Source organism: Eumetopias jubatus, unplaced genomic scaffold (assembly GCF_037043125.1).
Source record: "Eumetopias jubatus isolate StellerSeaLion01/CBP00866 unplaced genomic scaffold, mEumJub1_p1.0 scaffold_2, whole genome shotgun sequence".
Taxonomy (NCBI): domain Eukaryota; kingdom Metazoa; phylum Chordata; class Mammalia; order Carnivora; family Otariidae; genus Eumetopias; species Eumetopias jubatus.
This window is the reverse complement of record NW_028274808.1, coordinates 26,090,202-26,105,816: the sequence shown is the minus strand read 5'-3', so window position 1 is coordinate 26,105,816 and position 15,615 is coordinate 26,090,202.

Sequence of the window (15,615 nt, the reverse complement as noted above, 5' to 3'; positions counted from 1 at the left end):
CCTCATGATCTGTCTAACCAGGCTGAGAAAAGCCAATGGATCAAGGACTTGGAAAGTGCTGATACCGACATTCAGTAGTGTGAAAGAAGCTGACTGTCCTTCTGATGGAGGTGGTGATGAAGAGCTCCAACTTCTCTGTGAGGATGATGATTGATCACACTTATTTAACTCCAATCATATCTGTATCCTCGGGAGAATGAGGGGAGGGCATTAAGTTACTAGGATAAAGAAACTGGACAGAAGATAATTAACAAATACATGTCCACACATATGGGAATGGATATGTGCACGTATGTGTAATATTTTTAAAAAGCAGAAGCACAAATGATAACCCACTCGGCATATTCTAGCAGGTGCACTCTAAGCCAGCAGCAGGGGAAGCTGGGAGACAACTAAGTTTGCACCCAGAACCTTGAGAAGCCTCAGGAATTGGCAGCACAGTTACCCTTGGGAAGTGAGGGTGAATGCGGGGCCAAAAAGGGAAGAGTTTGTTAAAAGTCTATTTATAAAGCAGTGAGGTGCACAGTCCTCTTTCCAACACAGGATGCCCTGTGCCCACCCCTGCCCCCAGGAGATTAAAGTCTTGTTCTCCAGGGAGGACGAAACAGAATCTATAGACCAGTGACCACCACCAGCTGCGGGCAAGAAAACTTGGTTGAAAACAGGAGGATTAACTGAAATATGCCCAACCTTCCTCCCTACTTCAGAAGTCCTAGAATCCTGGGTAACCCTCTTCAGAGAGAAGACTGGAAGATCCTTCTCTGGGGAATACAATCAGCCTGAGAGAAAAGACCCAAAGACACTGAGCTTGGTTTCCTATGGAGATGCACCCTGAAGCCAGCTAGCCGCCCCCAGGTACACGGTTCCCAGTCTGATGCTTAGGCTTCCTCTAACACCTAGGAGCAGGCATCCAAGGACCACAGGACATCTGAGGCAGGTCTCAGATATGAAAAGCAGATTCCAGGAAAGATAAACAGAAAAGAGCAACTTGGAGTAAACAGAGACTATGCAAGGACGTGAGAATTACTCCCCCACCCTTGTCAAAAACAAACAACAAAGAAATTGATTGTTATCATTCCCAGAGAGATAACAACAGATATTACAACTTCGAAACAAGCATGGAGTTGTTTAAGAAAGGAAAGCATAACCATGTAGTGAGCGTACTACACAGCTCAGCCGAAAACAGTGTTTACATAATCTACATAATGTAATCTGGTATGATATAATCAAAAGCATGGTGCAACTATATAGAAATGAGCAGGGATGGGCGGTAAAATCTCTGCCGTCATCTTCCATGTGGGAAGAGCTGAGCTAATGCTTGAAACTGAAAAAAGCAAAAGTCCCATTATAAACAATCATGGTGAGAGACATACACATACATATGAAAAGAAAAAGTAAAACCACTGAAAGTGATAGCCTTGAGAAGAGGAAATAGGACAGCTGGGGCTGGCACTGGGGGACTGACAGAATGGCATTTTTGGTAATGAGCTCAGAGAACTATTTGATTCTCGAAACCACGTGTATTTTATTTTATTTTTTTTATAAAAAATGAAAGCCAAATTCTAAGAGCTTGGGTTCTGGCATCAGGCTGCCTGGATTAGTCACTGGTCCTCATCCCTGAATCCTGTAGGATGCTGGGCAATCTTCTTAACTTCTGTGGGCCTGAACTGCCCCCCTCACATGTCTGGGAGCCATCACAATGGCACTGCCTTATGGAATTGTTGGGGGATAAAATCGGATCATGTGTGTAAGGCATGTAGCATGAGCACATAGTATGGGCTCAATAAATGCTGCCTAGTGTTTTCCCACCCCCGGGGATCTGATTTCATTGGGCTGTGGTGAGGCATAGATATAGGGGTTTGAAAAGCTACCCAGGGGATTCTGACACATGAAGGAAAACCAGTGGTCTCCAGCCTAGAGAAAGTGACGGGGGAATATAACTACTGCTAAAAAATAAGTGATTACTGGATGTTTCATCGTCTATCCTCCCACTTGGACCCTGCAGCATCCAGATGATAAAGAAATGGAATGCTAGCATCCCAGTGATTCTCATTTTTCGAAACAGTAGAAGTTGACAGAAATGTTGACTATACATAGAAGTTTTCTAAATTAAATCCCACTGGCTCACTGAATGCGGTTTGATTTCAGTCATAAATTTTCAAAGGAAAATGCTGACCCTAGGACATACTAAGACAGGTTTCAGAATACAGCAAAAATTTTAAGGGTACACAATTTAAGCATAAAAAACTATTATGAAAGATATTAATAAGCTCTAAGCTTCTGGGGGCTCAACTACTGGCATCTTTAGAACACTTAGATTGAACCAACATCAAAAGCTTGGGAAAAAAATCAGTTTATCTTTAGAGATGTATGGGCCCGCCTCAAATTTCCAGGTTTAAAAATGGCATCACTCCAACACAACTCAAAGTAGTTTAAGCAAAAGAGGGAATGTGTAGGCTCAGGTAGCTGGGGAGGCTTCTAGGATAGTCAACAGAATGAGGGGAAGAGCAGAGGGGAGCAGCACCCTAGAGGCCAGCACTGGAATTCACTGTGCTCTCCACGTTCCGGGGTCCCCTGGATGTGTGCGATACAGCAGTGAAAACAGCAATACAAAACTGAAAGATAAATACATGCAAAAATAAAAAGATATCCACCTCAGAGGATAAAGATTTGTTCAAGAGCAGCGAGGAGGCCGTGAGCTCCAAAGAGGAGGGGACAGCAGATTGCAGGGTAAACCGCTCTAAGACTTTGGCTGTACTCTGAGTGAGATGAGAATCCTTTGAAGGATTCATAGTGACAGGATGTAATTAATGTTTCAAAACTTTGTGCAAGCAAACAACCAAATGACCTCTTTGCTGTATACAAAACTGAATATGGAGAGGCAAAGCAGCAGCAGGCGGACACGTAAGAGGATACTATTTTCCAGGGGAGACACTGTGCTGGTTGGACTTAGGTTGTCATGGAGGAAATGATGAGATGTTATCATGTCATCCGGGTCTAGTTCTACTTCAAAGGTGGGGATGAAAGGACCCGCTGATGGATTCCACTGGGCTGCAAGGAGAGCGAGACGTGGTTGATGCCCTGCTACCAGGACCCTCTCCCTCCCCATGCATCCTCTGAATGCATCGATCCATCTTTCATCTCTGCCTGTCTTTGGCTTCATTCTAATTCTCCACATGGCAGGAAATAACACAGTGCCCAAGAGCTCCAAATTCATACCCTGCCATTTACAACCATGGGAGTATATCTGTACATCAGACCTTAATAAGGTCCTGTTTTGGTCACGGGCCCAACCCTTGGATCACTCACTGTTGTCAGGAAGATGCATTTCATGACTGTCCAGACCTAGAATACACACTTATCCCCATGAGTGCTTACTCCCCCAGGGCAGTAGGGCATGTTTCTGGGATTGCACAGTTAGGAGAAGCTTTCCAGGTATGCAAACAGTCTAACCCATGCCCCCCACCCCAACAAAAACCAACTTGCTTCCCCTTTGAGTTTTCTCCTCTTCCTCAGACCCTGAAGGCTCTTCCTTTCCCCGAAAGTCAGAATAGCTTCCAACATGGGGCACTCACCTCAAAAGGGATATTGTACTTTCATTATCTAACAGTACAAAATCAAATTAAAAGTCACAGTAATTTTAAATCTGGCCTCAGGATCCAGCTTAGTCTGTCATTCAAAAGCAGGTGGAATAGGAAAGGGGGCAGAGAGAGAATTTTGAATTCCCCCTCCCCAGCTTAATTGTTGAAAGAGTCTCTCTCAACTGCTTTCACAAAAAGCTGCATAGAGAAGCATTTCCAGTCAGTTTTCTGAGAGTCCTGATATATTTTAGAGCAAGATGTGCCTGGTTTTTTGTTTTTGTTTTCTTGTTTTTTTGTTTTTATCTTACCTAGGGCTTTCTGCACTCTTTGTCAGTTAAGAATTCTTGGCCCCAAACCAGCTCTACCAGTAGCATTTGTGAGTTTTGGGAAAACTCTGCTGAAGAATTGAGGACATAGGCCACAGTCTGAAAGTATGTAAATGTGGCAATTTAGGATCTTGGAATGTTTGTTTAAAAAGTGGCAGGGGGCCCTGTGCGGCACTGGCTGTCTGTCCACATGAACGTTCAGTGATTCTGCTGCCATCACTCTGATCACTGGTCCCATCAAGGCTGCCCTCTTTACCCTTCCTTCTGGAACACCTGCTCCCACAGTCACTGAGAGAGAACTGATCTCTGTTGACGATTTTCCCTACCCCAAACAACCCTGGGCTGTTTATGGTAGGTATTACACACGAGTGAGGTTTTATTGATCTCTTTTTCCCAGACATCCCTCCGTCTCCTCCCACCCCAGCCTCATTTTTGTTCGTCTGCCACCTGGAAGCAGCAAACGCTGCTCCTCTTGCTTTTCTGCATACCAGAGGCAGTGATAATATTTACAGTGGCAGCGAAAGGCCCTTCCTGCTGTCTTCACAGCCCTGGCACTCAATGGTGCTGGGACCCAGGGAGAGCCGAATGCAGAGCAAGGGCTCCTTCCCTCTGCATGCCCAGAGAGGTGTTCAGCTGTGACTCAAATGCCAGGTGTGAGCCTGTATAGAAGGCCCTCCTTTGGCCATCTGGGACATGGTAACCAGGGAACTCCCAGAAGTTTCCAAAAATGGAATGGTGTCCCTCTAGGTGTTCAAGGAAAGGTTAGATTTCCTTTTGGAAGAGAGTTATAGAGGAGATGAACACATCTGGTGGAATTTGATGAGTTGCCTTCAAAATAGACTTCATGTACCCCAGAGGGAACAAAGATAATCCATTAGGGTATAGGAAGAAAATATTATAAATTTGTTTATTTTTAAATATAATTTTTGTATATATTTCTAAATAAATATACCAGTATAGAAATATAAATACAGCATTTAAAAATGAATAAGTGTACATGAATTGAGGCTATATGCTGAAATTATTATTATTATTTTGGGTAAATGATCAAAACAGTTTGAAAACCATTAAATTAAGGGATACTCATGTTCTTTTCTTACACTAAAATTCTGTGGTTCTGTGATTTTATGTCCCAGGACAAAGTCAGCCACGACAGACCTGATAAAGGAGAGATGAACACAGACAACTGGTCTCTGGGCGGCACCCAGATTCTAGTAGCATTTCTGCCACCTGGGACTTTTGGCCCCGTCCCCACTCCTCTCCTCTATCCCCAGAGAAGAAGGTGAGGGAGGTTACAGGCACAGGGCAGAGGATGGCCCTCATTACTGCCCATCCAGGGCCCCCTCCCTCATGGGGTTGCAGCTCTACCAGTAATTGGGACCAGGTTGGATGTGACAAAAAGAAAATTATGGCTTCTGGTCTTTTCGAGACTGTACCACCTAGGTAGTACTATCTTATTCTAGTTCTGTTTAGGTTTTTGGCTGGATGCGGGCCACATCATCCCTACCTTGAAACTGGAAAGTCCTGTCTATTGATCTTCTGGCTCAACTCTGACCACTTTGTAGTACTTCATTTGGGGTTTCAGATAGGCTTTTTTCTCAACCTTCCACTTGTCTTTACTCTTTTGCCATTCAACTTTTCTCATTTACTTTTTCTTTTTATCATTTTCCTTCTTTCCATTACTTACTTTCACTTTCCTCCTTCCTTCGGAGAATCTGAGGCCTGCTCATGGCCAGCTCCCTTCCAGCAGTACAAACCCCATTCTGTCCGATAATCCTCTTGTAAAGATCGTGTAGGGAGTCTGAACCTTCACTTCAGTTGCTCTACATTCCCTTTGGTGCTTCTAACCTGTCCTCCCAAACACTTCCAGCCTTGAAAACTATGATTTTTTTTTAAGATTTTATTTATTTATTTGACAGAGATACAGAGAGAGAGGAAACACAAGCAAGGGAGTGGGAGAGGGAGAAGCAGGCTTCCCGTGCAGCAGGGAGCCCGATGCAGGGCTCAATCCCAGGACCCTGGGATCATGACCCGAGCCGAAGGCAGACACCTAACAACTGAGCCACCCAGGTGCCCCCAACTATGATTTATTTAAAAACACACACACACACACACACACACACACAACTTAGATGTTATCTCTTCCAAGAGCCCTCCCTCGTTCCTTGTACACCATGCATGCAAGCTAATCAATCCCATCTGTGTACTTTCTGCACACTCTTTGTTTTTTTATTCATACAACTGACCTATAACATTATATTAGTTTCAGGTGTACAGATGTGATTCAGTATTTGTATGTATTACAGAATGACCACCACAATACGTCTAGTTAACATCTGTTACCATACAAAGTAGAAAATTTTTTTCTTGAAATGAGACCTTTTAAGATCTACTCTCTTAGCAACTTTCAAATGCACAATACATATTATTAACAGTAGTCACCATGCTGTATGTTGTATCTCCAGGACTTAATTGTTTTATAACTGGAAAGTTGTACCTTTTGACCCCTTCTTCACACTCTTCTTTCACAACACCAATGACACTTGGTTTCAACTATATAGTTACATGTCTGTCTCACCCTGCTGGTTTGTAAACTTACCCAAGGCCCAGGCTGAAACCCTATGCACAGCTCCCAGCACAGTGCCTGGTACAAAGCAGATTCCGAATAAATGTAGTGAAGGAAAGAAGAATATCTGAAGACAACTACTCTTGGCCTCCCCATTGATCCACTAGAATGTGGCCAACTGCAAAAGTCACAATAAGAAAGCTAATATTTATTGTGTGCTTTCGGTGAGAAACCAATTCAATATATAAGTGGTTGAGTGGAGACCGCCAGACCAATTAATTATACACTCTGTGAACTCAGAAGCAGACTCCTTCTCCCTATAAACTTTGAAAAAGTATGTTCCAGGCTAAATGACAGTATCCTTCTTGTTTGGCTCTAATTGCCAGGTTGTTTCTTGGGTTCGTTTCTGTCTTTTAATCATGGTTTACACATGATTGTTCCTGGACTGTACAGATTTAAAGTTTGCACCTGGAACAGTGACATTTTTCTTGTTCCTGGAAATTCACTGGAAATTTTCCAGTCACCAAAAGCCTGAATCTAACTGAAATACAACTTTACATGAATACAGTTTTTTTCTTTTTCCTTCTCCAACAGGGACTATCATTTTTTTTTTAATAAAAGGATCAGCAAACTGAAAAAAAAAAAAATGCGAGGTACTAATTTTGATTATTAACTTCTCCATCTGATCCCGCATCCACAGCCAGGACAAATCCCATACTTTCTCTTGTATACTTTTTACATCTGGCGCTTGTTCACGTTTTCTCTTTCTTGCTCACTCACACACACACACACACACACACACACAGGCATGCACACACATGCACACACAACCTGAAGCCATGCAGCTTTAATTCCCAGACCATGGAAACTTTTGCACACGTGAGTGCTCCCCTCTTGGTCTCATAACCAAGTCGGCCCTTACTACCCAAAGCTCACTGTTAGCAGCTGCTCAGAGACCAACAGAACCTGAAAGAGTAATGCACCCCCCAGGGCTTCTGCCAAAGCATGCTTGTCCCCCAGTCCTCACTCCCAGACTGACACACCTATCCCAGCAATGTGCTGTGAAGAAAAATCCTCTCACAAGGGATGGCAACGCCACACTGTCCTGTAACTTCAAAAATATATCCTTCCCTCTCTGGTCAACGCTACAATCACAGTCTCAGGAAACTGAAAATTGAACTGATACTTGATCTGAGTTCTAAGATTGTCAGCTACCTGAAAACTGAGACCCTGGGTGATTCAGAGCCTCTTTGGATCATGGTGAAATGGAGCAAAATTGCATTTCCCCCTCTTTTTCGTTTTCTCTCTGATCTGCCCACTCTCCTATTCCCGCTGCTTCTATATAAGGTCATTGTGAGGACAGACGTGATAATGTTTGTGAAATGCCTTGAATTCCTACAAAGGAGGTTTATAAACTCAAAACACTATTGCTTTTTGAGGCGCTATTTTTAGTGCTCTGCAAACACTGTTAACATATCTTTAGAGATAAAAAGAGTCCTGTGGCTGGATGGTGGTGATGGTTACTAGCAATGTGAATGTACTTAATCCACTGTCCTGTTCACGTCACAGCGGTTTGGGTGGTCAATTTTATGTTATGGGTATTTTACTACAATAAAAAAATATGTAAATAAAGAGTCAACAACAAAAACAGAGAACCTTTATATTACCTGACTGCTTAGAAAGCAGGTTTCCTGGCATCCACCCCCTCAGCACCCCGTGTTTTGTCTATTGGCGTCTGCTTGCCCTCTGATCTGTTCTCAAAACCTCACAGAGGCTGAGAGAGGACTAAAGCTGATGGCCCTCCTCACCCCTTCCTCCCACATTACAGATGAGCAATGAGGCTCATTGGAACTAAATGGTCCACTACCGCTTAAGGTCCCTAATTTCAGGTCCAAGTTCGTTTTCTTGGGGGAACGTAGTACCTCATTCTGCGTATCATTTGTAGCAATAACCCACGCTATTGATAACTATCACAATATAAATCTATAACCTCCTTCACCACACCACTCCTGGCTGGCCCTGGGAGAAGGGTGACAGAGACCGGAGCCCGGCATGCTGGCCTCCTCCAGGGAGCACACCTCCGAGGCTGGTGTTCTAGGGCTGACAGCCAGAGGGGCCACGCACTGGAGGGTGCCTGATTTCTGGCCACCTGTCCCTTGGGTATTTTTGTTTTTGTTTTTTAATTTTTTATTTGACAGAGAGAACACAGCGAGAGAGCGAACGCAAGCAGGGGGAGTGGGAGAGAAGAAGGGCAGGAAGCCTGATGCGGGGCTCAACCCCAGGACCCTGGGATCATGACCTGAGCCGAAGGCAGACGCTTAACGACTGAGCCACCCAGGTGCCCCTGTCCCTTGGGTTTTAGGTGACCAGCTTTCAATCCTGTACCGTCCCAGAAAAATGAATACCAGGTGTCACCAGAAAATGGACGTTTTACACCTGGGGTATAAACTGTCATCAAGGGGCTTTCAGAGAGGTTGACACAACCTCGTGCTACCCTGGCTGAGTGGCGCCACGGTAACTCCACCTGGACCTTTGGGAAGAGCTCTCCCTGGAAACGGGTCTGCTGCACACATGGTGTGATCCCCAGGCAGGGCAGAGTCCCGAGAGAGGGTGTAACACGGCTGCACTAGCGGCAGAGAGACTTTTAGAAGTACGAGTGGGAAGGAACCTTAGCGATCCGGTCCAACCCCCTCATTTCATAGATAAGGAGCCGCGGACCGTGGCAGGCAGGGTGCACCCAGCAAGCTGTCCAAGGCTGCCGGCCAGTCGGCTGCGGCTGGGAATTCCCAGCCAGGCATTCAGTAGTCCGGGGCCAGCGCTCCTCCCGCCACACGCTTCCACCCGGGGTGAGGGAGGCAGAAAGGTATGCTGGGGAGACATGGGCTTTGGAGCCAGGCCAGCCACCCATCCCCACTCCCCTGTCTCCCTCAACCGCTAAGGTTTGGGCAAGTGACCCTGCCTGAGCCCCAGTTACCTCTATAAAATGGGCATGCGTAATAGTTCTCGTCTTTCAAGAAGGACCTAAGTGTTAAAATTAAATGATGTGAGGGAAGTGCCACCTTAGGTTTTGACACAGTAAATGCCCCACAATGTAGGGAGGATTTATTCCGTGACAGTAATCCCCCGATCCACGGGGGGATGGATCCCAAGGAAACCGTGGTGAGGTTTCCCAAGACCCCCAGTGGATGCCTGAAACCAGGCATAATTAAAAAAAAACCCTCTAGATACGATTTTTCCCCATACATACACACCCAGGCAAAAGTTCAATTTATAAACTAGACACAGTAAGAAATTAACAATAACAAATAATAAAATTGTACAACAAATTCTTGTACTGTACTCACCCCTCTTCTTGAGACGCCGTGAGGCGACGATGCCGAGGTGAAGAGAGGAAGTGAGGTGACTGACGTAGGCGTCGTGACGTAACGTTAGCGGCTCCTGTCGTTATGACGCTGCGGCGTCAGAGGAGGCGAATTCGCTTCTAGCCAGCCGTTGACTGCGGGTGACTGAGACCCACCTGGAAAGCAAAGCCGGAAACCGCGGGCTGCAGGACTTGGGCCACCCGGCTTTCTGAGCATCATGGGCCTTATCCAGGGCAGGATTCTAAATGCACTGCGGGCCCAGCTTGTTGGACTGGGGCACCTGACACCCGTGATGGCAATTAGATGATTTCCAAGAAATCGACGAGAGCAGTAAAGAATAAAGCCCTCACACTTCCAGGTTGGAAAAAGAGAGGCTAGGCCCCATCAGTTGGCTTGAGGGACCCGGGCATATTAATGTGGGATGTGCCCTCCAAGCACATGTCGAGGAAGATCCACAGAGCTCTAATTTCTTGGCTCTGGGGGGCACGCAAGGAATGCTGAATGGCTTAGCTATCTCAGGACATAATAACATAGGATCCACCCAGGCCAGTGGTCCTCCAAGTGTGGTCCTCCAACTAGCAGTACCTGGGAGCTTGTTAGATGCAGATTCTTCAGCCCCATCTTGAACCCAGTGAATCAGAAAAGTCTGAGGATGGGCTCCTGCAAACTATTTACCAAACCTTCTAGGTGATTCTTAGACATACACAATTTGAGAACCTCTGACCTCGGCCATTTATCCTGATTTCCTGATTGACAGCACTGTGGCTATCCATCTTAGCTGTACAGAAGTAGTCTGGTGCCAAGTCTACAACTCAGATCAATTAAATCAGAATCTCTGGGATTGGACCCAGGGGCCAGCTATTTAAAGACTCCTCCGGTAATTTCAATGTGCAGCCAAGCTTGAGACCCACTGATTTGGAGCAAGAATTTTGAATGAAGCCGTAAGTCATTCATACCATTTGTGTGAATGCGATAGTGTGTGAGAGAATCAATTCAGAGTGCTAGGAGTCACCACCATTTCCTTTGCTCAGAGTTTTCGTGTTTGTTTTTCCCACCACTACTTCCTCAATTGTCCACTGTGGGTTCCGTATCCCCAAGAGAAGTTCTGAGTACGCTTGATCCTCCTACCCATTCACCCACCTCTACTACCATCGAATTGTTCATGTTCCTGAATTCACTGACTAGTGTTAAGGAAGATCCAGGAGGAGGCTCTATTTATTCTCTTGGAATCCACTGTGATTTTCTAAATTAAAGACAATTATGTTTCCATCATATATGTGTCTCTTCTCTGTCAGATTTCATCTACAGTGCTTGTTATGTTGATGCATTTTATTCAGCTTTTGGTTCAGATAAGCACCAAAGTAGGCTAATAAAACCTATCTGGTTTATGTTTTGTTTGGCCTTATGAAACACCCAAGTGTTTCATCTGGTAGAAGACTTAACATTCGAGACAATAGTTGGTCCTCACCACGATTTCCTTAGCTGGAAGAGGGTGGGCAGGAAAAGAGATTCAGTTATTTCCCCCAGTAGTCTGTAGACTGGACTGCAAGAAAGTTGGTGAATAGACTCAGGGCCAACACCTTCAGGTTCTAATAAAAATACTGTGTTTAAAGATGGGGCAATAGGGGGCGCCTGGGTGGCTCAGTCCATTAAGTGTCTGCCTTCCCCTCAGGTCATGATCCCAGGGCCCTGGGATTGAGCCCTTCATCTGGCTCCCTGCTCAGTGGGAAGCCTGCTTCTCCCTCTCCCACTGCCCCTCCCCACCCCTGCTTATGCTCTCTCTCTCTCAAATAAATAAATAAAATCTTTTTAAAAAAATAAAAGAATAAAGATGGGGCAATAGAATAGTATATCTAAGATGTCATCATAAATGCTAGCTTTACAGTTTTAGCTTCAGATCAATTATTTGCAAGTTTTGGAAATCTTCCAAGAAGCTCAATTTAGAAATGTATATACTTTGTAGAGTTAACAATTTTTAATCTGCCGATAAAAATCAAATATTCCTTCTCAGAGGATTTCCTAGGGTACCACCTTCCACAAAGTCTCCAGGAGTTCTGAAACTCCCTAAATTCTATTTAGGGAGAAATGGATATTAAATGTACTTGTCCATGTTTCTCTGCACAGGTTAGAATAACCAATCACCCTGATCTCTCTGGAACTTTCCCATCTGAGCACTGTAAGTCCCATGTCCACTGTCCATCCTGAGCAAACTGGGACAGTTGGTCGCACTACATAGTAGCCAGAGATGCTTGTTTACCATCTATCTCTTTAAAAATCTTCCCTTCTGTTTGACTCATGCACTGCTTCATCTCAAACCATCAGCACTGTGCCTAGAACACACACATACACACACACACACACACACGTGCGCGCGCGCGTGCCAAACACCCCCAGTTCCTTCCTCATAATGCTACTGCAAATACATTCTTTTCTTTTTCCTGAATTTCTACTTCACATTTTTCCCACTGCCGTCACCACCCTATCTCTCCACAGGGATGATTCCAAAAACATCTTGTTCTTTTTAATCAAACTGCCAGAACAAATGTAGGGAAGAAAAGAAAGTGATTCCTGTGTTTCAGAGCTGAAACTAGATGAAAGAGTACATCATAAAAGTTAGAGTGCCTTTTTATTCAATGAGATAAATCTTTATTGCTTATCCCTAAAGTGCCAGATACTGTGTTACACTGTCTTCGCAGTAAGACAAGTCCCTGATATCAAGCTAATACATGAGACGAATGTGTCCCCTTAGCTCAATAAGACTCACTGGCATCCTTGATGTCCTTGTTCCTTGATTTTCCGCTAGAGTGGGCACACACGGCTTTGGTTTTTGCCATCCTTTATCTCGGGCTGCTCATAGCAATGGACTGAATCCACTGCCAATTTGTTCTTTCTAATCTCAGTGCTGCTCTAGAATTATTATAATAAATCCAATTAATTTCTCAGAATGATTCCAAATTCTGTCCACACTGATGCTCTTTCACGCATCCATCATGCAGTGCAGGCCTTTGTCCTCTGTCTTGCTGAGATCAACAGCATTTGGTGGACTTCCAGCTAGCGTTCACTTTCCTACATTAAATTTTCCCAGTCTCACCAGGGTCATTTTCCCTCACCCTGTGGCCTTATGTAAGGAAACATATTTTCTCCTCTCTGAGGCTCCTCCTTTCTCCTCTATCACTTCTTTAGCTTCCTTCCTCAATCATTACCCATCTGATATATTTTTTTCTGCCCTTTGCCTTCTCTTCAACATGCAAATATGCTTATATCACAATTACTCTTAAGAAGATTTTAAAAAAAAGAGAGGATCTGATTCCACTGAAACTATGGAATTATCACACCTTTCTTGCTTTTCATTAACCCCCACCCTCCTCCCGCCCTCACCTTTCTGTCCTGTCATTGCTCCTGTCCATGTCAACCCCGTGCAGCCTGGGATTGGCTCAAGCTACACTGAAATTTTCTCTCCAGGTGTCCCAACAAACGACTTGGAAAATGCGATGCCTCTTCTAGGCTCTCATCCAGCCCAGCCTCTTGGCCTCATTTGAGAGCATTGTTAATGTTGACCTCTCTCACGTTCTAGATCCTGACTCTCCTTGACCTTCTCTCCCTGGGCACATCACTCCTGTTGCCTGTTTCTCCTCCATGCCTCCGGCCTCCTCCCAGTCTCAGGCTTGACCTCAACTGGGGCCATGGGCTGTAGCTCCAGCTCTGTTCTCTTGACTCTCATCTGCATTCCCCTCTCTAAACTCTCCCCTTCACTGTCTATGCATGTTTCCAAACACCTAAAAGGCAGTTCCACATGGAAAAAATCCCAAGATCCCAAGATCCTCAAACTCAATGTGCCAAAAATTAAGTTTATGACTATTATGTCTAAAACCTGTCTCCCAGGCTTTTCTGTCTTGGTCCTGGCATCCACTCTACTAACTCAGACTCCTGCCTTATTTACTTTTTCTATTCCTAACTTCTAGGTGTTTGGCAAATAACATCATGTTACTTTTATTGTTGGAATTTCTCATTACAAATGGCAGAATGTCAACTCAGATTAACAAAGAACAGGGGAAGTACCCCAGACCATAGAAAGGGGGGTTTCACGTGAATGCTACCAGACTTCTTTCTTCACCTCTCATCTGAGCTTTTGTTTGCATTTGCCCCATTCATTCAGGCACCTTTATGGGAAAGGGGCCATGGTCATCGGCAGCTCTGAAGGCACATCCTGTTAACAAGAATAGGAAGAGACACTTTATATGTGCCAGGCACCATTTCTAGGCACTTCAGAGCCCTCAAGGCAAGAAGAAAGAGAAAAGCTATTCTCCACTTCAAATTTAGAGAATTCATAGACAAAGCCTAAAGTGGGCCAATGTAGGTTATGTCCGCACCGCTGCAGCAATCACCAGGTCAAAGATCATGAAGTAGAGTAACTGGCCAGATGTGGACATCTTCCTCCCTGTCAGCTTGGTGTTTCACATAGGAAGGGTCCAATGAACGACAACAGGTAGAAAACATGCAGGGTTAGATTTGCGGGTAAGAAACTGAAATGCAGAAACTTGACCGTGCTTATGAAGGTCCATAGGGCTTTGCAATATCTTACGAAAATTAAGGGACAACAAGGAACTGTATCTGAATAGGTGCCCCATCCACCAAGAAAAAAAAAAATCCATACAGAAGAGAACCAAGACTTCCCTCAGAACACAGTTTTGGGAATACACTAAAACACAAATAAATGGGTCACCGAAGCTCCAAATTTTATGCCAATAGTTCCTAGCCTCTCAAGTATAGAATACCTTTTTTAAAATTAAAAAAACTTTCAAATGTATAAATAAAAGTGATTATAATGATAAAATGCACAATGATGTGACAAGATGGCACACCTTTGTACAACACTATTGTTCGGCCTGTAGGTGATAGGTCATCTTCTGCACAGAGTCCAAGGGCCTGCGGAGTCTACAGTCATGAGCTCTCCTTTCTTGTAGAATTTTGGAAGGATTTCTGCCTGGAAAACTTTGGGAGAAGGTATTGAAATTGCCCACTGAAGCCATAAAAATCTCAATAATGCACCTATGGGATGTCTGTTTTTAAGCAATTTAAATTCCGGTGTCCCTTTTTAAGGTAAATAGTTGCCAATTTCATCCATAGGTTAACGTGATGCTGGTCATTATCTTAGACTCCATAATGCCGCATACATGGGCTGGTATTTATTGTCATGCATGGTGTCCTCTATCTTTCATCTGTTTCTGCATCTATCGTTCTTCTGATTATTGACTTCTCATTTGTTAGAAGATTTGTAAACATAATGAGGCCTAAATGGGGCGCACATGAATACGAATTCCATGGTATGTAAATTAAGCCTCCGGCTGTATCATTTGGAGGAGGTATTTCTCTCAGGAGTGAACACTGCCACCTGACAGGTGTGTTATGAGAGGCTGTTTTCATCTTCCATGGTCTAAGGTTTAAGATGTACCTGGAAACATTCTGGGGGGTTTACCCCACATCACTGTTGTGAAAAACATTATTCTACACCTTGCTCAGTTGGATTTAAACATGAATGAAACAAATATTCAAGAATGTTGTTTCCATGCTAAGCTATTTCATCTGTTATCTTTTCCTTTTGCCCTCAGAGGTGACCAAAAGAGCTTCCAGAATGGAATGCAGCCTTGTATGAAATCAAATTAATCTCTTATTTATAATTTATCACAGGATAATTGTCCTGAGTCTTATTAGGCTGCAAAGCTATTCTATTTATATTGTAAAAAAATATTTTTAAAGGAAAAGGAAAAGCCATTTGAAGT